Genomic DNA, 23,522 nt, shown 5'->3' on the forward strand with positions numbered 1-23,522 from the left:
AAATACAAGCACTCACCCCCAGTCAACTGATCTGGGTTTAATCCATCACCGTTCTTTAGCCCACTCTGCCATCCCAGTTCAGACATGGCCATATGCAAATCAGTCTGACCCTGTGCCTCATGGGAACAGTCCAGCCCGAACTGCCAAGCCATGCCTTCCCTGGAGGGAAAACAAGCTACCAAGGACCGGTTTCTGGCATTTCAGCCTTCTTCAGCCCGGCTTGCTTGAATCCAGTGGCAAAGTGAGCAAGGGACTCACGTCTGAGCATACCCTGCCAACTTATGGCGAACAAGAAAAAACCAAAGGAAATGATGGACGGAGCATTGACAATACAAGCACTCACCCCCAGTCAACTGATCTGGGTATAATCCATCACCGTTCTGAGGAAATATACATTTTATGGTCAAGTAATGTTCCCTAGCGTGTACCCCACCGACTCCATGTACCAGCTTAAAGTGCATGTAACTTCCCTCCTGTGCCAGCTATGAAGACGCAAATACATTTGCGTCCAACGTTAACATGTCCTCTTTCAGACCCACCCTGAATGGGTTGAATGCTCCGTTCCTAAGTATGCTATGCCAACGTCTTTTTGTGGTGTACTTTACACGTTTTTCAGCTCTGGCAAAGTAGGCCCTGAATTCTGCCATCGAGCCTTTTTTCCTGCTTTCTGACTCCGAAAGCTTCAGCCCAGGCTGTCTCTGTACCCGTGACCTCTGCCTTACTCCCTGTGCGGCTCATGGCGCTTAGCTCAGCCTGCTGCCTGCCAAGACTGTATTCAACCTTCGAATTATCTGTTCCGCTCCTCGAAAATGAATTCCTGCCTACTAGTTTAAGTAAACATTCCCCCAGCTGCAGAGCAAAGGGCCCGGCCTCACTGTCTCCGTGCAAGTAATTCATAGCCTCTGTTACCATGGTAGGCCCATGCCCCTCGCATTCTCATGTAGACACTTAGGCGCTTATACACGCACTCACAGTCAGTATAGAATAGCTTCTGCCCCAGAGACCTTTCTCTCTAGATAATATGGTTCCCAAACATCAGATATCAGATATGATAGAGGTACGAGTTGATCTGACATGCCAGACTTCTGTCTCTTTCCGCTAGTGTAAATGTCAAGTCCCCTGCACCCTCCAGTTTCACGTCAATCACACGTCATGCAGCTGCGCGCGCATCCAAGCCTCAGATTTCTGCTGACATTACAAGATTCTGCTTTGTTGCCACCCACTCGTGACACCTATCTGTGACGTTTCTAGCACACACCTCTATGTTCACGCCTAGTTCACGCCTTCTAATTACGTATCACTACCACGTGGATGCTGTTATCTTGTTTCTCTCAGCTGTTACGCCTACTGTATTGGTTTCTATAATGCAACTTAAGTATATAAGCTATGTATTGTCAATAAAATATTGCTCTATCCCTTCCTGAACCCCTGGGGTTGCAGGAACATGATATCCAGGTCTTGACCATTCCTTTTTAAGGAATAAAACCCCTAAGAACTCTAACACCACGGACTCTGCCTCTTTCTTTCCGATTGAGTTATTATTGATTAAGTACTTACCTGCATAGAAATTAAGACGGTAAATCAAATATTTACCACATTATTCTGGCGCCCGAATAGGGACCCCTCCCCCACCCCACGCGCCGGTTGGTGCGTTGCAAGCTCTGTCCCCTGCCATCAGTTAGACGGAAACTACGCGTACTGGCAGGATTTCCTGTATCTCCCTCTGGCCCACGGAGGTGACGAAGACTGCGATCAGCACCCAGACGAGGCGGTGAGGAGTGCGGAGGATCCCGACCAGAGCCTAGCCGAAAGAAGCAAGGTCCGAGGTGTCAAGAGGCCCACCAGTTTTCCGAAGTATCCACGTATCGAGTCGAGTCCAGTCCGGTCCAGTCGAGTTTTCCGAGGCCTTCAGTTTCCGTGCTTCCCGGTGAGTACCATTGCTGGGACGTATCAAGACGGGTTTGGGTACACAAATTCGGTCTGCACTGTTTTAGACAGTGTATCTGTACTGTTTAGCAGTACATCAGTTATTTCAAGTTCTTGCACTGTTCTTAGCAGTGTATCTGTGCTGTTTAGCAGTACATCCGGTATAGGGGGTAGTCATATATGTCTCAAATGTCTTTCATGTGATTAATGTCGTGGTATGAGTGTGACTGTTTTTAATGTGCATTATTGTGTTCTTGTGTAACTAGCTGTATTCAGAATTAAGTAACAAGGATTGAGCATTCAGTATTAAGTAAACAAGATGCCGTTTTTCAATAAGTTAAAGCAGATAGGAACTAGGAAAGGGATACTAGAGGAAGAAATTCCTATCCCCCATAGGGACACTCCTGGAAATTTTATGTACCACAAGCATGGCTTAGATGCCATATTGTATCTAGATTTATGGGCCGATTATACTAAGCATCTAGACGAAAGACATAGATGGCCTGTCACCGGAACATGGGATGCTGAGTGCATCATGAAGGTAGAAGAAGCACTGTGGAAAAAGAAAGCCAGACAATCTCAGAAGGACGCCATAGAATTTTGGCGTAAGGAATCACATAAGCGTGCTGAGAAAGCACTCCGTAGAGAAGACAGACTTAAAGAATCAGATAAAGCCCAAGAAAACGAATTAGTTACTGAAGGGATCCGAGTAAAATCAGAGCAAATAGACCGCGCACGAAACAATCTCGTAAATGGCATGTATCTCGTGGCCGAGGGTTCGCCTGAGGCCACTTCAGAAATACCGAAAAATCTGCCGCCACCATTGGTTCCAATTAAAGTAAATCACAGGACTACTAAAGACATATTCCTGAATTCCTATCTAGAGGATGTAGCACCCGCTTACACCAATCCACGTGCCCACGTCCCGCCTACTGACGGTGACGGAGATGGCAACCCGCCTCCAGACCATATCCCGCCATTACCACAATCAGGTTTCCCCGTTCGACAACCCATCGTTCCTCCACCTCCACCACTTCCCGCACCTAAAATTGATATACCGAAACCGCTTCTACCTGATCCTACTAAAAGACAAGTTCAAGTACAGATACAGACTCCACAGAGAGATAATGTCCAAGCTTCCGCCTCAGGAGGTGCGACAGGGGGTCTTCGGACCCCACCAGCAACACACAGATTACACCTTAGGGATATGCAGAAGCATTTTTCGCTCCAATCACCCCGTCTCGATATACTCAAAGAACCGCTTCAAGTTTGCAGATACGATCCAGTACCCGGCAAAGATGATAGAATGTTTTTGGCATCACTACGCTTACGACATGCTACAGATTACCTACTGTTTTTCTCAGGAATGAAAGAGCACCTAGATAGAATATATCATTTTGTCCAGACTGGGGAAGAACAAAACTAATAATGAATGGTTGGTGGTGTTGCACTCTGTTAATCAAAATAGATCACTTGTACGGTATGTGTGCTGCACTAGATTGGTGCCTGCCAACACCCTAAATCAATGTATGTAGCCAGGGATCGCGAGATCACAAGGACTCGAGTGCGCACTAACTAAAAGATATATTTTTCAAGATTTTACATTTGACATATTTTTAATTCAAAAAATGTTTTGTAACTTATGTCATTTTAGGTTCAAATGAATAAAGTACAGTTCATTACAATATATATACAATTATTGTCTTTTCTCACATATTTTTTTACACTGATCAATTGGTATACAACACAGTTATATTCACAACCCAATGCATTTCGGGGTTTGCACCCCTTCGTCAGGGGCCTATAAAAGAAGAAAGGAAAAGGAAACCTAAATTAGTTTCGATGCGTTTGAAGAAATAGTCTATGTTAAAGCGGCTGATGTTAAATTATCTTACCTAACTAACTGGTTGGAGAAAAGATAACGTGTGTTAAGAAGTTCCTGTAGAGTCTGAAAAAATATATAAATTACTTGATTGCATATACTGAAAGCTTGCAACAAGCACAGTATTAGATAGGTATACTTATATATCGTTACCTTGGCTTCCAGTAGTTGAAAAAACTATCTGTGGGTAATTACAAAGGAAATCTAATCAGAAAAGACTGTCACTGTATTTGTCTTAAACAGACCACGAAGGGTTGTTTACCATTTGAATTAACGAACGCTCACCTGTGGATCAGTGACGTTTTAACTGTGACGTTGGAGGAATCTAATGAAAATAAATATAAAAATAAAGACCATAAAAGGCCTGTCTTTTATGCAAAAAATTACCGTCCATTCTAGATATAGGCGAAAGCTTGTTTACCTGCGAGCCTTTAACCAGATTCCCAGGGTCTCGCTAATATTCCACATTCTCCCGCACTACAAGAAATAAGTAAACGCATTACACGTTTAGTATTTGGTTATTAGAACCGGCACTCATCTTAATGAAAGTATCTCCCTATTGATTACGCTTACCGGAGACTAAAAAGAAGTAGCGTTGTACCGGCGTCTTCCCTCGTTGAATACTCGGGAACCTCTAGTCCTTCACTTATGTTAGTGCAACGGACCGATCACATTATCGAAAACGGACTAAAGCTCCAGCGTGTAGGCGCCATGTTTGAAGGGGGTTATATGTAACTTGTTTATTCTGAATGCAAAGTTACCGACTCTCCTCTTAGTGAAAGTACCTCCCTAATAATCTCGCTTTCTGGAAAGAAATAACGTTATAATGGCGTCTTACCTCGTAGAATGCTAGAGAACCTCTAGTTCTTTGTTTACAGCGGACCCGATCGCGTTATGGAGAAAGGACTTAAGCTCAAGCGTGTGAGCGCCATGTTAGAAGGGGGTTATTCGTAACTAGTTTATGCCGAATGCATGGTGTCCAAATATCCTGTGGTATTTAGAGCCACACATAAATACCTAATCTGAAGTTGATAAACAAATTCGGTGTTTGAGAAACTAATGACAGCAAAGTGAGACAGTAACAGAGAAAGGAGCAAAAAGGGGGAAAACATTATAAATATCAACATAAATCCATACATTGCGCATTTTTATATCTACAAAAAAGTTGTAACTGCAAATCAATGGTTAGTATCTAATTTACGATGAATGTAACACGTATAATCTCACCAATGTTAAGTGCCACTATGCTAATGACAACCCTCAAAAAATCCTCAGTTATTGATACTGGCCTGAAATTAAAGAAAACATATCATATCCAGTTTATCATTAAGCCCGTCAGGGACTATGGTTTGTAATTTCCAAATCCAATATATTTCTCTCCTGAGTAAAATTCTAGCATTGTCCAACCCTAAGCGCTGTGGAATTTGTTCAATGATCTGAAAACGAACTTGCGCTATTGTGTGGTTTTTCTCGATCCAGTGTCTGGCCAGGGGCGAGGTTATATTTTTGTTGCGGATTCTACTCTTATGCTCTCCTAAGCGTATTTTCATCTTCCTGTCGGTTTTGCCGACATACAATAGTCCACATGGGCATTTTATCGAGTATACTACATGTTCCGCATTGCAATTTGCCGAGTGTCTAAGCCCTATCTGTTCTCCTGTTTTGGGATGAGATAGTTTGCTACCAGTGATTACATTATTGCAGTTTTTGCAGTTGTAGCACTTAGTTGTGCCTCTAGGACTGGATGTTTCTAATACCATATCATCTGGTCTACTCAGTAATTCTTTTATGTTTCTTGACCTTGAGTATGCAAAAAGCGGTTTCTGTGCATAAAGGTGGTCAAAATCACTCTCCATTTGCAAAATGTCCCATCTTTTAAGTATCGTCTTTTTAATTTCTCTTGTTGCTGTCGAATACTTTGATACGAATACCATTCTCTTTTTCGACTCTTTGGTCTTTTTTTGTAGTAATTCAGTTCTAGGAATTGTTTTTACCCTTTCCATTTGCATGTCTATTAGCTTTTCCGGATACCCTCTGTTAAGGTAGCATTGCTTCTGTTTTTCAAGACTCTTGGCACATTGAGCATCGTCCGATGCTATCCTTTTTATTCTCATGAACTGAGACACTGGGAGATTATTCTTTAGAGTAGTAGGATGGAAGCTTCCGTACTGAAGTGCTGTGTTTTTATCAGTTGGTTTCTTATAGAGTTCTGTACTCATCTTATTCCCTTCAATTTTTACTTGCACGTCCAAGAAAGGAAGAGTGGTGGTGCTAATTTGACTTGTGAATTTGATCCTCGGATTGATTAGATTTAGACTTTGTATGTTGCGCTTAAGATCTTCTGTTGGTTTCTTCCAGACCAGGAAGATGTCGTCAATGTACCTTTTATAGTACAGAAGGCCAGTTTGCCACGTTATATCTTCTAAGATGTACTCCAGTTCAAATTTTGCCATGAAGATATTTGCGTAAATACACGCCCCTGGAAAACCCATGGCTGTTCCGCTTAATTGTGTGAAGAACTCAGTTTGCCATACGAAGTAGCTGTTGTGTAAACAGAACTCCAGTAATTGCATAATTAGATACTTTGTTTCTGGAGGTATATCCATTCGCAATAATGCCCATTCTATGGCTTCAAGGCCCATTTGGTGAGGAATTGATGTGTAAAGCGACACAACATCTATTGTGCATAATGCCAAACTTTCTTCGGTTTGTAAATCCAACGAAGTCACGCTTCTTAAAAAATGTGAAGTATCCTCTAGGTAGGTTGGCCAATCTCGCATGAAAACTTGCAGCTGGGCATCAATATATATGCCCAAATTTTCGAAAATTGAGGAGCATCCTGAAACAATAGGTCTAATTGGCGGATTTTGTAAACATTTGTGTATTTTTGGCAAGAAGTATATTCTTGGTCTCCTTGGGTATAATTGCCTTAAATATCGTTTGGTTGCATTAGTAATCCACCCTAGTTCTTCCGCTTTATCCAGAATGTTATCCAGATTGTTTGCAATCTCGTTTGTGGGGTCTTTTGGCAATTTCAAGTAAACTTCAGTATCTAAGACATGTTCATTGCCTTTCCTTATGTAGAACTCCGTGTCCATGATTACCAATCCTCCTCCTTTATCCGCCTTCTGAATAATGATGTCCTTGTTGTTGCGAAGAGTGCGTAAAGCACTCAATTCAGCTCTTGTTAGGTTTTGTAGTTTACTCTTGTATTTCATTTTCGTCATATCCGCTTTGACAAGGGTTTCAAATAAATCCAAACTCTTGTGTGATACAGGTGCCATAAAACTACTTTTCGGTTTAAATTGTTGCTCCGCGTTTTCAGTTGTCTCTATTGGATTCAAGATGGTGAAAAAATATTTTAATCGTAGAATCCTCATGAATTTAAAAAATGACACCTCTGTCTCCAATTCGTTGGTGCGATATGTACTCACAAAAGTTGGGCCTTTATTCAGTAATTGAATTTCAAATTTGGATGGAGAATATTTCGAAATATTAATTACGATATTTTGCTCTGACTTCGTAACCCCTGCTTCTTCGCTTGTTCGTTCTCCTTTTCTTTCTCTTTTGCCTTTTCCTCTTCTTGTCTTTTGTCGCCAGACTGCGGTGGGACTTGATCCGGAGGTTTGGCAAGATTGAGGTCCTTCTCTAAAAAAGGATCCATAGTTGATGTAGAAGCTGAATCAATTGTTACTGTTTTTCCAGAGTCCTTTTTTCGTGGTTGCTCCTGAATAAGCGGTTGCCTGGTAGTACTAGTTTCACTGTCAGAAACCATACTCTCCTGAGATGAAGTTGCCTGTTGTTTCTTTCCTGTAAAGCGTCTTTTTGCGTAGACTTCCGCCCATGTATAGGCCTCGTTCAGTTTATAGTCTATGGTGTCGCTCTTAAACTTTCGCAGTTTGGTCTCCTCTAGTTCCTTCCCATATCTCTCCAGTTTGATGTCCATATCCTCAAGGAATTTACCCCACGGTTCTTCCTCCATTCTTTTAGAGAGTTCCGATTTCAGATTGTATATTTCTTCCTCTAATTCTGTGATTGTTTTGGCCAGTTCCTCTATTAGTAGCAATATTAAGTCAAGAGAACACTTATTAAGGATCTCAAACCATTTCTCCATGAACTTGGGGTTATTGTTCAAACGATATAACATAGGTCTGATTGCAAGCCTTAGTCCTCGAGGGATTCTCTTCACACGGTGGTACTGAACTAGGGTGGTTGCGTGTAGCCGTTGGTTCAATTCACGTTTAGTTAGGTATTCTAGTTGTCGCAATTGCTGCGTGACTGAACTTCCTTGAGCATCGAAAGATTTAGCCTCCTTTATTAATTTGTATATTTGCGTTGCTTCCTCTGATGTGTAAACTTTAGTGTTGGCGCGATTGTCCGTAATTGATGCTATGGATTCAAAAGACATTTTGTCTATGGTGCTAATACCACATGTGCGCAGTACAAAACAAATAATGAATGGTTGGTGGTGTTGCACTCTGTTAATCAAAATAGATCACTTGTACGGTATGTGTGCTGCACTAGATTGGTGCCTGCCAACACCCTAAATCAATGTATGTAGCCAGGGATCGCGAGATCACAAGGACTCAAGTGCGCACTAACTAAAAGATATATTTTTCAAGATTTTACATTTGACATATTTTTAATTCAAAAAATGTTTTGTAACTTATGTCATTTTAGGTTCAAATGAATAAAGTACAGTTCATTACAATATATATACAATTATTGTCTTTTCTCACATATTTTTTTACACTGATCAATTGGTACACAACACAGTTATATTCACAACCCAATGCATTTCGGGGTTTGCACCCCTTCGTCAGGGGCCTATAAAAGAAGAAAGGAAAAGGAAACCTAAATTAGTTTCGATGCGTTTGAAGAAATAGTCTATGTTAAAGCGGCTGATGTTAAATTATCTTACCTAACTAACTGGTTGGAGAAAAGATAACGTGTGTTAAGAAGTTCCTGTAGAGTCTGAAAAAATATATAAATTACTTGATTGCATATACTGAAAGCTTGCAACAAGCACAGTATTAGATAGGTATACTTATATATCGTTACCTTGGCTTCCAGTAGTTGAAAAAACTATCTGTGGGTAATTACAAAGGAAATCTAATCAGAAAAGACTGTCACTGTATTTGTCTTAAACAGACCACGAAGGGTTGTTCACCATTTGAATTAACGAACGCTCACCTGTGGATCAGTGACGTTTTAACTGTGACGTTGGAGGAATCTAATGAAAATAAATATAAAAATAAAGACCATAAAAGGCCTGTCTTTTATGCAAAAAATTACCGTCCATTCTAGATATAGGCGAAAGCTTGTTTACCTGCGAGCCTTTAACCAGATTCCCAGGGTCTCGCTAATATTCCACATTCTCCCGCACTACAAGAAATAAGTAAACGCATTACACGTTTAGTATTTGGTTATTAGAACCGGCACTCATCTTAATGAAAGTATCTCCCTATTGATTACGCTTACCGGAGACTAAAAAGAAGTAGCGTTGTACCGGCGTCTTCCCTCGTTGAATACTCGGGAACCTCTAGTCCTTCACTTATGTTAGTGCAACGGACCGATCACATTATCGAAAACGGACTAAAGCTCCAGCGTGTAGGCGCCATGTTTGAAGGGGGTTATATGTAACTTGTTTATTCTGAATGCAAAGTTACCGACTCTCCTCTTAGTGAAAGTACCTCCCTAATAATCTCGCTTACTGGAAAGAAATAACGTTATAATGGCGTCTTACCTCGTAGAATGCTAGAGAACCTCTAGTTCTTTGTTTACAGCGGACCCGATCGCGTTATGGAGAAAGGACTTAAGCTCAAGCGTGTGAGCGCCATGTTAGAAGGGGGTTATTCGTAACTAGTTTATGCCGAATGCATGGTGTCCAAATATCCTGTGGTATTTAGAGCCACACATAAATACCTAATCTGAAGTTGATAAACAAATTCGGTGTTTGAGAAACTAATGACAGCAAAGTGAGACAGTAACAGAGAAAGGAGCAAAAAGGGGGAAAACATTATAAATATCAACATAATTCCATACATTGTGCATTTTTATATCTACAAAAAAGTTGTAACTGCAAATCAATGGTTAGTATCTAATTTACGATGAATGTAACACGTATAATCTCACCAATGTTAAGTGCCACTATGCTAATGACAACCCTCAAAAAATCCTCAGTTATTGATACTGGCCTGAAATTAAAGAAAACATATCATATCCAGTTTATCATTAAGCCCGTCAGGGACTATGGTTTGTAATTTCCAAATCCAATATATTTCTCTCCTGAGTAAAATTCTAGCACTGTCCAACCCTAAGCGCTGTGGAATTTGTTCAATGATCTGAAAACGAACTTGCGCTATTGTGTGGTTTTTCTCGATCCAGTGTCTGGCCAGGGGCGAGGTTATATTTTTGTTGCGGATTCTACTCTTATGCTCTGCTAAGCGTATTTTCATCTTCCTGTCGGTTTTGCCGACATACAATAGTCCACATGGGCATTTTATCGAGTATACTACATGTTCCGCATTGCAATTTGCCGAGTGTCTAAGCCCTATCTGTTCTCCTGTTTTGGGATGAGATAGTTTGCTACCAGTGATTACATTATTGCAGTTTTTGCAGTTGTAGCACTTAGTTGTGCCTCTAGGACTGGATGTTTCTAATACCATATCATCTGGTCTACTCAGTAATTCTTTTATGTTTCTTGACCTTGAGTATGCAAAAAGCGGTTTCTGTGCATAAAGGTGGTCAAAATCACTCTCCATTTGCAAAATGTCCCATCTTTTAAGTATCGTCTTTTTAATTTCTCTTGTTGCTGTCGAATACTTTGATACGAATACCATTCTCTTTTTCGACTCTTTGGTCTTTTTTTGTAGTAATTCAGTTCTAGGAATTGTTTTTACCCTTTCCATTTGCATGTCTATTAGCTATTCAGAAGGCGGATAAAGGAGGAGGATTGGTAATCATGGACACGGAGTTCTACATAAGGAAAGGCAATGAACATGTCTTAGATACTGAAGTTTACTTGAAATTGCCAAAAGACCCCACAAACGAGATTGCAAACAATCTGGATAACATTCTGGATAAAGGGGAAGAACTAGGGTGGATTACTAATGCAACCAAACGATATTTAAGGCAATTATACCCAAGGAGACCAAGAATATACTTCTTGCCAAAAATACACAAATGTTTACACAATCCGCCAATTAGACCTATTGTTTCAGGATGCTCCTCAATTTTCGAAAATTTGGGCATATATATTGATGCCCAGCTGCAAGTTTTCATGCGAGATTGGCCAACCTACCTAGAGGATACTTCACATTTTTTAAGAAGCGTGACTTCGTTGGATTTACAAACCGAAGAAAGTTTGGCATTATGCACAATAGATGTTGTGTCGCTTTACACATCAATTCCTCACCAAATGGGCCTTGAAGCCATAGAATGGGCATTATTGCGAATGGATATACCTCCAGAAACAAAGTATCTAATTATGCAATTACTGGAGTTCTGTTTACACAACAGCTACTTCGTATGGCAAACTGAGTTCTTCACACAATTAAGCGGAACAGCCATGGGTTTTCCAGGGGCGTGTATTTACGCAAATATCTTCATGGCAAAATTTGAACTGGAGTACATCTTAGAAGATATAACGTGGCAAACTGGCCTTCTGTACTATAAAAGGTACATTGACGACATCTTCCTGGTCTGGAAGAAACCAACAGAAGATCTTAAGCGCAACATACAAAGTCTAAATCTAATCAATCCGAGGATCAAATTCACAAGTCAAATTAGCACCACCACTCTTCCTTTCTTGGACGTGCAAGTAAAAATTGAAGGGAATAAGATGAGTACAGAACTCTATAAGAAACCAACTGATAAAAACACAGCACTTCAGTACGGAAGCTTCCATCCTACTACTCTAAAGAATAATCTCCCAGTGTCTCAGTTCATGAGAATAAAAAGGATAGCATCGGACGATGCTCAATGTGCCAAGAGTCTTGAAAAACAGAAGCAATGCTACCTTAACAGAGGGTATCCGGAAAAGCTAATAGACATGCAAATGGAAAGGGTAAAAACAATTCCTAGAACTGAATTACTACAAAAAAAGACCAAAGAGTCGAAAAAGAGAATGGTATTCGTATCAAAGTATTCGACAGCAACAAGAGAAATTAAAAAGACGATACTTAAAAGATGGGACATTTTGCAAATGGAGAGTGATTTTGACCACCTTTATGCACAGAAACCGCTTTTTGCATACTCAAGGTCAAGAAACATAAAAGAATTACTGAGTAGACCAGATGATATGGTATTAGAAACATCCAGTCCTAGAGGCACAACTAAGTGCTACAACTGCAAAAACTGCAATAATGTAATCACTGGTAGCAAACTATCTCATCCCAAAACAGGAGAACAGATAGGGCTTAGACACTCGGCAAATTGCAATGCGGAACATGTAGTATACTCGATAAAATGCCCATGTGGACTATTGTATGTCGGCAAAACCGACAGGAAGATGAAAATACGCTTAGCAGAGCATAAGAGTAGAATCCGCAACAAAAATATAACCTCGCCCCTGGCCAGACACTGGATCGAGAAAAACCACACAATAGCGCAAGTTCGTTTTCAGATCATTGAACAAATTCCACAGCGCTTAGGGTTGGACAATGCTAGGATTTTACTCAGGAGAGAAATATATTGGATTTGGAAATTACAAACCATAGTCCCTGACGGGCTTAATGATAAACTGGATATGATATGTTTTCTTTAATTTCAGGCCAGTATCAATAACTGAGGATTTTTTGAGGGTTGTCATTAGCATAGTGGCACTTAACATTGGTGAGATTATACGTGTTACATTCATCGTAAATTAGATACTAACCATTGATTTGCAGTTACAACTTTTTTGTAGATATAAAAATGCGCAATGTATGGAATTATGTTGATATTTATAATGTTTTCCCCCTTTTTGCTCCTTTCTCTGTTACTGTCTCACTTTGCTGTCATTAGTTTCTCAAACACCGAATTTGTTTATCAACTTCAGATTAGGTATTTATGTGTGGCTCTAAATACCACAGGATATTTGGACACCATGCATTCGGCATAAACTAGTTACGAATAACCCCCTTCTAACATGGCGCTCACACGCTTGAGCTTAAGTCCTTTCTCCATAACGCGATCGGGTCCGCTGTAAACAAAGAACTAGAGGTTCTCTAGCATTCTACGAGGTAAGACGCCATTATAACGTTATTTCTTTCCAGTAAGCGAGATTATTAGGGAGGTACTTTCACTAAGAGGAGAGTCGGTAACTTTGCATTCAGAATAAACAAGTTACATATAACCCCCTCCAAACATGGCGCCTACACGCTGGAGCTTTAGTCCGTTTTCGATAATGTGATCGGTCCGTTGCACTAACATAAGTGAAGGACTAGAGGTTCCCGAGTATTCAACGAGGGAAGACGCCGGTACAACGCTACTTCTTTTTAGTCTCCGGTAAGCGTAATCAATAGGGAGATACTTTCATTAAGATGAGTGCCGGTTCTAATAACCAAATACTAAACGTGTAATGCGTTTACTTATTTCTTGTAGTGCGGGAGAATGTGGAATATTAGCGAGACCCTGGGAATCTGGTTAAAGGCTCGCAGGTAAACAAGCTTTCGCCTATATCTAGAATGGACGGTAATTTTTTGCATAAAAGACAGGCCTTTTATGGTCTTTATTTATATATTTATTTTCATTAGATTCCTCCAACGTCACAGTTAAAACGTCACTGATCCACAGGTGAGCGTTCGTTAATTCAAATGGTAAACAACCCTTCGTGGTCTGTTTAAGACAAATACAGTGACAGTCTTTTCTGATTAGATTTCCTTTGTAATTACCCACAGATAGTTTTTTCAACTACTGGAAGCCAAGGTAACGATATATAAGTATACCTATCTAATACTGTGCTTGTTGCAAGCTTTCAGTATATGCAATCAAGTAATTTATATATTTTTTCAGACTCTACAGGAACTTCTTAACACACGTTATCTTTTCTCCAACCAGTTAGTTAGGTAAGATAATTTAACATCAGCCGCTTTAACATAGACTATTTCTTCAAACGCATCGAAACTAATTTAGGTTTCCTTTTCCTTTCTTCTTTTATAGGCCCCTGACGAAGGGGTGCAAACACCGAAATGCATTGGGTTGTGAATATAACTGTGTTGTGTATTAATTGATCAGTGTAAAAAAATATGTGAGAAAAGACAATAATTGTATATATATTGTAATGAACTGTACTTTATTCATTTGAACCTAAAATGACATAAGTTACAAAACATTTTTTGAATTAAAAATATGTCAAATGTAAAATCTTGAAAAATATATCTTTTAGTTAGTGCGCACTTGAGTCCTTGTGATCTCGCGATCCCTGGCTACATACATTGATTTAGGGTGTTGGCAGGCACCAATCTAGTGCAGCACACATACCGTACAAGTGATCTATTTTGATTAACAGAGTGCAACACCACCAACCATTCATTATTAGTTTTGTACTGCGCACATGTGGTATTAGCACCATAGACAAAATGTCTTTTGAATCCATAGCATCAATTACGGACAATCGCGCCAACACTAAAGTTTACACATCAGAGGAAGCAACGCAAATATACAAATTATTAAAGGAGGCTAAATCTTTCGATGCTCAAGGAAGTTCAGTCACGCAGCAATTGCGACAACTAGAATACCTAACTAAACGTGAATTGAACCAACGGCTACACGCAACCACCCTAGTTCAGTACCACCGTGTGAAGAAAATCCCTCGAGGACTAAGGCTTGCAATCAGACCTATGTTATATCGTTTGAACAATAACCCCAAGTTCATGGAGAAATGGTTTGAGATCCTTAATAAGTGTTCTCTTGACTTAATATTGCTACTAATAGAGGAACTGGCCAAAACAATCACAGAATTAGAGGAAGAAATATACAATCTGAAATCGGAACTCTCTAAAAGAATGGAGGAAGAACCGTGGGGTAAATTCCTTGAGGATATGGACATCAAACTGGAGAGATATGGGAAGGAACTAGAGGAGACCAAACTGCGAAAGTTTAAGAGAGACACCATAGACTATAAACTGAACGAGGCCTATACATGGGCGGAAGTCTACGCAAAAAGACGCTTTACAGGAAAGAAACAACAGGCAACTTCATCTCAGGAGAGTATGGTTTCTGACAGTGAAACTAGTACTACCAGGCAACCGCTTATTCAGGAGCAACCACGAAAAAAGGACTCTGGAAAAACAGTAACAATTGATTCAGCTTCTACATCAACTATGGATCCTTTTTTAGAGAAGGACCTCAATCTTGCCAAACCTCCGGATCAAGTCCCACCGCAGTCTGGCGACAAAAGACAAGAAGAGGAAAAGGCAAAAGAGAAAGAAAAGGAGAAGGAACAAGCGAAGAAGCAGGGGTTACGATGTCAGAGCAAAATATCGTAATTAATATTTCGAAATATTCTCCATCCAAATTTGAAATTCAATTACTGAATAAAGGCCCAACTTTTGTGAGTACATATCGCACCAACGAATTGGAGACAGAGGTGTCATTTTTTAAATTCATGAGGATTCTACGATTAAAATATTTTTTCACCATCTTGAATCCAATAGAGACAACTGAAAACGCGGAGCAACAATTTAAACCGAAAAGTAGTTTTATGGCACCTGTATCACACAAGAGTTTGGATTTATTTGAAACCCTTGTCAAAGCGGATATGACGAAAATTAAATACAAGAGTAAACTACAAAACCTAACAAGAGCTGAATTGAGTGCTTTACGCACTCTTCGCAACAACAAGAACATAATTATTCAGAAGGCGGATAAAGGAGGAGGATTGGTAATCATGGACACGGAGTTCTACATAAGGAAAGGCAATGAACATGTCTTAGATACTGAAGTTTACTTGAAATTGCCAAAAGACCCCACAAACGAGATTGCAAACAATCTGGATAACATTCTGGATAAAGCGGAAGAACTAGGGTGGATTACTAATGCAACCAAACGATATTTAAGGCAATTATACCCAAGGAGACCAAGAATATACTTCTTGCCAAAAATACACAAATGTTTACAAAATCCGCCAATTAGACCTATTGTTTCAGGATGCTCCTCAATTTTCGAAAATTTGGGCATATATATTGATGCCCAGCTGCAAGTTTTCATGCGAGATTGGCCAACCTACCTAGAGGATACTTCACATTTTTTAAGAAGCGTGACTTCGTTGGATTTACAAACCGAAGAAAGTTTGGCATTATGCACAATAGATGTTGTGTCGCTTTACACATCAATTCCTCACCAAATGGGCCTTGAAGCCATAGAATGGGCATTATTGCGAATGGATATACCTCCAGAAACAAAGTATCTAATTATGCAATTACTGGAGTTCTGTTTACACAACAGCTACTTCGTATGGCAAACTGAGTTCTTCACACAATTAAGCGGAACAGCCATGGGTTTTCCAGGGGCGTGTATTTACGCAAATATCTTCATGGCAAAATTTGAACTGGAGTACATCTTAGAAGATATAACGTGGCAAACTGGCCTTCTGTACTATAAAAGGTACATTGACGACATCTTCCTGGTCTGGAAGAAACCAACAGAAGATCTTAAGCGCAACATACAAAGTCTAAATCTAATCAATCCGAGGATCAAATTCACAAGTCAAATTAGCACCACCACTCTTCCTTTCTTGGACGTGCAAGTAAAAATTGAAGGGAATAAGATGAGTACAGAACTCTATAAGAAACCAACTGATAAAAACACAGCACTTCAGTACGGAAGCTTCCATCCTACTACTCTAAAGAATAATCTCCCAGTGTCTCAGTTCATGAGAATAAAAAGGATAGCATCGGACGATGCTCAATGTGCCAAGAGTCTTGAAAAACAGAAGCAATGCTACCTTAACAGAGGGTATCCGGAAAAGCTAATAGACATGCAAATGGAAAGGGTAAAAACAATTCCTAGAACTGAATTACTACAAAAAAAGACCAAAGAGTCGAAAAAGAGAATGGTATTCGTATCAAAGTATTCGACAGCAACAAGAGAAATTAAAAAGACGATACTTAAAAGATGGGACATTTTGCAAATGGAGAGTGATTTTGACCACCTTTATGCACAGAAACCGCTTTTTGCATACTCAAGGTCAAGAAACATAAAAGAATTACTGAGTAGACCAGATGATATGGTATTAGAAACATCCAGTCCTAGAGGCACAACTAAGTGCTACAACTGCAAAAACTGCAATAATGTAATCACTGGTAGCAAACTATCTCATCCCAAAACAGGAGAACAGATAGGGCTTAGACACTCGGCAAATTGCAATGCGGAACATGTAGTATACTCGATAAAATGCCCATGTGGACTATTGTATGTCGGCAAAACCGACAGGAAGATGAAAATACGCTTAGCAGAGCATAAGAGTAGAATCCGCAACAAAAATATAACCTCGCCCCTGGCCAGACACTGGATCGAGAAAAACCACACAATAGCGCAAGTTCGTTTTCAGATCATTGAACAAATTCCACAGCGCTTAGGGTTGGACAATGCTAGAATTTTACTCAGGAGAGAAATATATTGGATTTGGAAATTACAAACCATAGTCCCTGACGGGCTTAATGATAAACTGGATATGATATGTTTTCTTTAATTTCAGGCCAGTATCAATAACTGAGGATTTTTTGAGGGTTGTCATTAGCATAGTGGCACTTAACATTGGTGAGATTATACGTGTTACATTCATCGTAAATTAGATACTAACCATTGATTTGCAGTTACAACTTTTTTGTAGATATAAAAATGCGCAATGTATGGAATTATGTTGATATTTATAATGTTTTCCCCCTTTTTGCTCCTTTCTCTGTTACTGTCTCACTTTGCTGTCATTAGTTTCTCAAACACCGAATTTGTTTATCAACTTCAGATTAGGTATTTATGTGTGGCTCTAAATACCACAGGATATTTGGACACCATGCATTCGGCATAAACTAGTTACGAATAACCCCCTTCTAACATGGCGCTCACACGCTTGAGCTTAAGTCCTTTCTCCATAACGCGATCGGTTCCGCTGTAAACAAAGAACTAGAGGTTCTCTAGCATTCTACGAGGTAAGACGCCATTACAACGTTATTTCTTTCCAGTAAGCGAGATTATTAGGGAGGTACTTTCACTAAGAGGAGAGTCGGTAACTTTGCATTCAGAATAAACAAGTTACATATAACCCCCTTCAAACATGGCGCCTACACGCTGGAGCTTTAGTCCGTTTTCGATAATGTGATCGGTCCGTTGCACTAACATAAGTGAAGGACTAGAGGTTCCCGAGTATTCAACGAGGGAAGACGCCGGTACAACGCTACTTCTTTTTAGTCTCCGGTAAGCGTAATCAATAGGGAGATACTTTCATTAAGATGAGTGCCGGTTCTAATAACCAAATACTAAACGTGTAATGCGTTTACTTATTTCTTGTAGTGCGGGAGAATGTGGAATATTAGCGAGACCCTGGGAATCTGGTTAAAGGCTCGCAGGTAAACAAGCTTTCGCCTATATCTAGAATGGACGGTAATTTTTTGCATAAAAGACAGGCCTTTTATGGTCTTTATTTTTATATTTATTTTCATTAGATTCCTCCAACGTCACAGTTAAAACGTCACTGATCCACAGGTGAGCGTTCGTTAATTCAAATGGTAAACAACCCTTCGTGGTCTGTTTAAGACAAATACAGTGACAGTCTTTTCTGATTAGATTTCCTTTGTAATTACCCACAGATAGTTTTTTCAACTACTGGAAGCCAAGGTAACGATATATAAGTATACCTATCTAATACTGTGCTTGTTGCAAGCTTTCAGTATATGCAATCAAGTAATTTATATATTTTTTCAGACTCTACAGGAACTTCTTAACACACGTTATCTTTTCTCCAACCAGTTAGTTAGGTAAGATAATTTAACATCAGCCGCTTTAACATAGACTATTTCTTCAAACGCATCGAAACTAATTTAGGTTTCCTTTTCCTTTCTTCTTTTATAGGCCCCTGACGAAGGGGTGCAAACCCCGAAATGCATTGGGTTGTGAATATAACTGTGTTGTGTACCAATTGATCAGTGTAAAAAAATATGTGAGAAAAGACAATAATTGTATATATATTGTAATGAACTGTACTTTATTCATTTGAACCTAAAATGACATAAGTTACAAAACATTTTTTGAATTAAAAATATGTCAAATGTAAAATCTTGAAAAATATATCTTTTAGTTAGTGCGCACTTGAGTCCTTGTGATCTCGCGATCCCTGGCTACATACACAGACTGGGGAAGACCCTGACAGTATTAAGGAGGCCATGGCACATCAGAAAGTTGACACTCAAGCATATATACTACGTTTTTTTATAAATTTCTTAATAAGAGAATGAGACAGGCCTGAGACAGAACAGGATGAAATAGAGGCACTCAACAAGTGGGGTCAAAATATATCGGAAGGAAAACATGATAAAGGGGGTTGCATAGCCAGTATGTACAAGAGAATAAGAAAAGCAGTGATAGAAATACACGAAAAAGAGAAAGAAAAGGCCTCCTCCGAGGAGGAGGAAGAACCTGAAGAACAAGAAAAGACTACAGACACGATAGCGTATGTAGGTAAGGGAACTTACCTTAGGAAAGGCATTCGTCCAGAAAGCAAGAGAGTTTTTCTCTCTGGCATATCAAAACCGAATTCTCCTGAACACCAGTTCCAGGAGACTGATAAAAGGCTTCGAGAACGAATGGGGTACCATGTACTCAATTCTATGGATGAACAAGAACTAGCCCGGTCAGCAGTATTATGGGCTGACAATCCGAACATATACAATGATGACACAGTAGCTCAGACATTTCTGAACCTTTCACCAGACGAGCAGAAATTAGCAGGTGTATACATGATTCAGCACCTCCTCACGTTATACAGAAATCAACATTCTGATCCAGGTCCCTTACACGATACATTAGAAGCACTACTCATGGACAGATGGAGAGGCCTAAGTACCAAGTTAATACAAATAATTCTAGAACAACGACATAGATACAACACTTTCTTAAGTGCCGAATATGTTCCTGCTCCGCCCCCAGAAAGAAAAATGTATCATATGGAGCGTCTGCATGGTATTGAAAGTCAGAACCCCTTACGAGAAGTGCATCCAGTTATGGGTACCGATAATAACCTGAAACGTGTGTATGTACACACACCTCTGACCAAGTTAGAACTATTGGAAATGAAGAAACTAGTACCCTGCCATGATAAAGACCCTGCAGGTTTTCACAGAGAACTTAAAGACATGTTACTTATGGGGGATTACACATATGAAGATATTATGAAAATGTTAAAAGTACTGTTGCCCACAGGCATTTACGAGAAACTCAAGGAAAAAGAATGGGAGGTGGGAGACAAAAAGATAGTATGGGCAGAAATAGAAGACGAGGAGAAACTTCGTACCCCAGGGCTAGGCCTTGGGGAGAAAACTAAAGCATTACCAGGTTTAATAGTACAGGTTCTGCCAAGATTACTGACAACTAGAAAGGAAGATTGGGACGCAATTTCGGCCTGTAAACAGAAGCAAGACGAAGATACTAGTGACTTTTATTCAAGATTCGAGAAATGTTTCATTATTAATAGTGGTCTTAAACCAAGTAGCGAGTCGTACCCGCATCTTTTTGTATCCAAGTTAGTCGAGAATTCCCTGTTAGCTGTTAAAAAACGTGTATACAAGGTTGAGAGTACATGGCAAGCAAATACGCCATCACAGATGTTACAAATGTTACAATACCATCACAACAGAATTAGAGAAGAACAGGATCATGAACAGAAACGTATGAAAGACACGAAAATGAAAATGTTAGTGGCCCAGTCGGTTCCAGCCGACAGCCAGAGAAAGGGTACGACCCAGACAGGTCACGCCGCAGCTCCCGTTAAAGGGACATGCAACTATTGCAAGCAGCCAGGTCACTACGTACATGAATGCCCAGTTCTGAAACATAACATAGCAACAGGTAAAACTAAAGAAAGACCGCATCCGCCTAGACAAGACCAGACCCAGCAACAGACTTCACAGAATGTTCAGCCCATGCAGAATACACAGCCTATGCATGCTTCATCTCATACAGCACAGACGGTAGCGGTACCACAGCCACAGCCCATTGCCGCGGCTCAGCAAGTTTCACAACAGATGTACCAGTACGCCCAGTCCGCTTACCCCGATTATCCACGATACACATGAAACAGCCTAGAGAGGGAGGTTGGCTTGCCTCTTATTGAGATTCCTGTAGATCAAGAGGGTCCTTATGTACACAGTCAAGTATTGGGAAAAGACAGAAAGTTTTTAATTGACACAGGGGCAAGCCGCACAACAATCAGCCATGATGAAGTTCCAGGGGCACCCCTCTCAGGCTCACAGAATGTTTCCCTTAGTTTTTCAGGACAGCCTATTGTAAATGAGGTATCAGAACCAGTCCCCCTGGCTGTGGGTCCATTATCACGTGTTACAGACTTGTTACTTACGAAATCATGTCCAGAAAATCTGTTAGGTATCAAAACATTGAAGGCTCTAGGAGCTGTGATATGTTGTTCTCCGGAAGGAGTTAGACTTTTTTTACGTGACTTTAAGGGTCACTATGTATTACGAGAGTTTGATGTCAGATTGAAAAATGTACCAGATCACCTGTGGGCACAAGGCCCAACCGATGTAGGCTGCATGCACATTACACCATACCGTGTTACACTGAAATCAGGTGCTGTTTTACCGAGAATCAGACAATACAAGTTACCGCCCGATGCTGTAGTGGCTTTACTGGAAATCATTGAAGAGCTCATTGCCCAAGGAGTGGTCGTGGAGACCGACTCCAATATCTGTAATTCCCCTATCATTCCGATTCTTAAACGTACTGATCCCAATGCACCGCCAGTATATCGGCTGGTGATTGATTTACGAGAACTGAATAAATGCATCGTTCCACAGTACCCTGTGGTTCCCGACATCTCTTCCCTATTGACTGCTATTGATTTAGAAGCAACGTTCTTTACTGTAATTGACCTCAAGAACGCCTTCTTCAGTGTGCCTATTGATCCAGAGAGCCAATATCTCTTCGGATTCAGTTTAAATGGACGAAGTTTCAAATTTTCACGCGCACCTCAAGGATTCACAGAAAGCCCCAGCATCTATAGTCAAGCACTGAAAAGACAACTAGATTGTATTCAAATGCCAGTTAACACCGCTTTACTGCAATACGTCGATGATCTGTTGATCACCGCACGAAGTGAGCCCGAATGTGAACAAGCATCACTGACAGTTTTACATTTTCTGGCCGACAAGGGACACAAGGTGTCTCCTTCAAAGCTACAATTCTGTGTTCAGCAAGTTGTGTACTTGGGTCACTTGCTGTCCAAAGTGGGGAGACAGCTCACTCCTGATCGCATCCAGTTAATTGTAAATATGCCGCAACCCCAGACACAAAAGGAAGTGCGGGCCTTTATAGGCCTCACCTCGTACTGCAGACAATGGATTCCTCAGTATGCATTTCTAGCTAAACCACTCATTCAGTTAACAACACAGGAGGCAGCGACTTCGACTGCCCTTCCTTGGACTCAGGAACACACACAAGCCTTTGAAGAATTAAAGAAAGCTTTATGCCAAGCACCAGTTTTAGCGACACCATGTTACAGCAAACCTTTTACACTTTTTGTTACAGAACGTGATGGTACAGCGCTGTCTGTCCTCACTCAAGATCAAGCAGGTTCACATAAGCCTTGCGCTTATTTTTCAAGTACATTGGATTCAGTAGCCCAGGCACTCCCTGCGTGCTTAAAGTCAGTAGCAGCAACAGCATTAGCAATCAGACAGAGCGACTCAATTGTTTTAGGACATCAATTAACAGTACAAGTTCCACATTCTGTAGAGGTTCTTTTAAACAGAACTCAGACTCAACACTTGACTATAGCACAACTGACAGGTTATGAATTAACGCTATTCCAGCCACACATAGAAATCAGACGCTGCAGCATTCTGAACCCCGCAACATTGTTACCCTCAATTATGACAGATCCAGCCCCGCATGATTGTATAGAGATCATTAATGCAGTAACAAAGCCCCGACGAGACTTAACAGATGTTCCATTGACAAATCCAGACCTGACACTTTATGTGGATGGTTCATGTATGAGAACAAGTACAGGAGAATTAGTGGCCGCATATGCAGTGACCACTGAAACTGAAGTCAAAGAAACATATCGCATTGATACACTGTCTGCTCAAGCGGCAGAGCTCATCGCTCTGACCCGAGCCTGTATACTAGCCAAGAACAGAAATGTTAACATATACACTGATTCCCGTCATGCGTTCGGAGTTGTACACGACTTCGGAATGTTATGGCAAGAACGAGGTTTTTTGACCTCTCACGGTGCCAAGATCCAACACGGTCCCCTCATTCAAGCACTGCTAGAAGCAATACATCTGCCTTCAGGCGTATATGTCATGAAGTGTAAAGCACATACTAAAGTTACAGATTCTGTTTCCCAGGGTAACGACCTGGCAGACCAGACAGCAAAACATACAGCACTGACTCACACCCAGACAACTGACGTGACAAAGACAATAGTACCGACACATTGTATGACAGTCAGGGATCCCGCCCTAGATGTAATCGATATTCAGACACATGCTACTGC

This window comes from Lissotriton vulgaris, chromosome 12 (genome assembly GCF_964263255.1).
Source record: "Lissotriton vulgaris chromosome 12, aLisVul1.2, whole genome shotgun sequence".
Lineage (NCBI taxonomy): Eukaryota > Metazoa > Chordata > Amphibia > Caudata > Salamandridae > Lissotriton > Lissotriton vulgaris.